Source organism: Pteronotus mesoamericanus, unplaced genomic scaffold (genome assembly GCF_021234165.1).
Source record: "Pteronotus mesoamericanus isolate MK-2021 breed Mesoamerican mustached bat unplaced genomic scaffold, CSHL_Meso_final scaffold_54, whole genome shotgun sequence".
Classification (NCBI taxonomy): domain Eukaryota; kingdom Metazoa; phylum Chordata; class Mammalia; order Chiroptera; family Mormoopidae; genus Pteronotus; species Pteronotus mesoamericanus.
In genome coordinates this window covers 54,190,900-54,192,288 of record NW_026555321.1, presented here as the reverse complement: position 1 = coordinate 54,192,288, position 1,389 = coordinate 54,190,900, and the positions used below count along the sequence as shown (strand labels likewise).

Below are 1,389 nucleotides of genomic sequence, written 5' to 3'. Positions count from 1 at the left end.
AACACATATATATCAAGAAAGGCATATGACAGCATCTAAATTGCTTTAGTGCCTGATAAAGAGTGTCTCCGGTAGGGATGTCATCAAAAGATCATGAATAGAGTAGGAAAGTATTATTAATAAAACTGCTACTCTATTTATATGTCCTCCATTGTTTGTTACTCCTTGTTAGAAGTTGGAAATGAATTTTTATCTACCACTAATTTCATCAGGTTTTTTCCAAGTCAGAGAAAAAAACTAAAAAAAAAACTTTTGTCAATTCCACTGCCAACTCTAGTCCTCCAAATAGAATTCTTTTCACTCCTCCAGATCTGTAATTCTCCAAATATTATATCTCATAATGAAAAATTAAAAAATCAGTTCATTCATTTTTTTCAATATCCAATAGAGCCCTGTTCTGGCAGCACACCCCAGAGGCATTTTCTGACCTCTTAGAGATGGAAGGGAAAGATAATAAATGGGTAAAACATTGAAAAGATAATTATAAACCATAATAAGGGTTATATAAGATATTAGAGCATATTGGGCTGCCAAGATGATTGCTTCACTGGGGCAATTTCTGCATATCATAGGATGATAGACCTGCTGCCTTTGATTGGCCTTGGTCCTCATACCTCCAGAAAGAAACAGGACTTTGATAAGCACTATGAACTGAAGTCCAAAGCTTTGCAGATAAATTATGAACCTGTTTGACCCCTCAGCCCTAATCAACCTCTCCAATTTCCTATCCATAAAACTGGAACTAGGCAACAACTCTCCACAAGGTTCCATGGCCAATGGCACCACAGTGGTTAAGATACCAGGCACTCCTGGGTCAGGAGGGTGTCTCAGTCCTGAACATAATCAGGTATTGGCCAAGAAGAAATTACAAGACTTAGTAAGAAAAGTAGATCTTAATGAGCAACTGAATGAAGGCATGGAGGAGATGCTGCTGCAGGTTGCTGATGATTTTATTAGGAGTGTGGTGACAGCAGCCTGACAGCTTTCCCTGCATCACAAAGTCTAGCACTCTGGACATGAAGGATGTCCAGCTGTACCTGGAGCACCCGTGAAACACGTGGATCCCAGGAATTGGGCTCTGAAGAAATTTGACCCAACAGAAAAGCTTTCGCCACAGAAGCTCACAAAGAGAGAATGGCATTGATCTGAAAAACAACCAAGAAATAACACAAGGAAAGGTCAGGGAATGGACAACAATGTATTTGGAGATACTTGAGCTGAGACCTCAACCATTTCATCCTTGGATTTCTTTTAATTTTTTACAGAGAAACATATTTTTTATTAACAGTGCAGCAATATCTATAATGACTGAGAGGATCTGCCTAAAGAATAAAGGCTTTTACTCCCACTTTGGCCTCTTTTCCCTATCATCTCAAAGAGGAGCAATGT

The 1,389-nt window shown here is 38.9% G+C and overlaps 1 pseudogene; it reads left to right on the top strand.

Moving 5' to 3' along the window:
* Positions 1 to 597: 597 nt before the first annotated feature.
* LOC129088280 (transcription initiation factor TFIID subunit 12-like) lies at positions 598 to 1,167 on the top strand (annotated as a pseudogene).
* Positions 1,168 to 1,389: the final 222 nt, after the last annotated feature.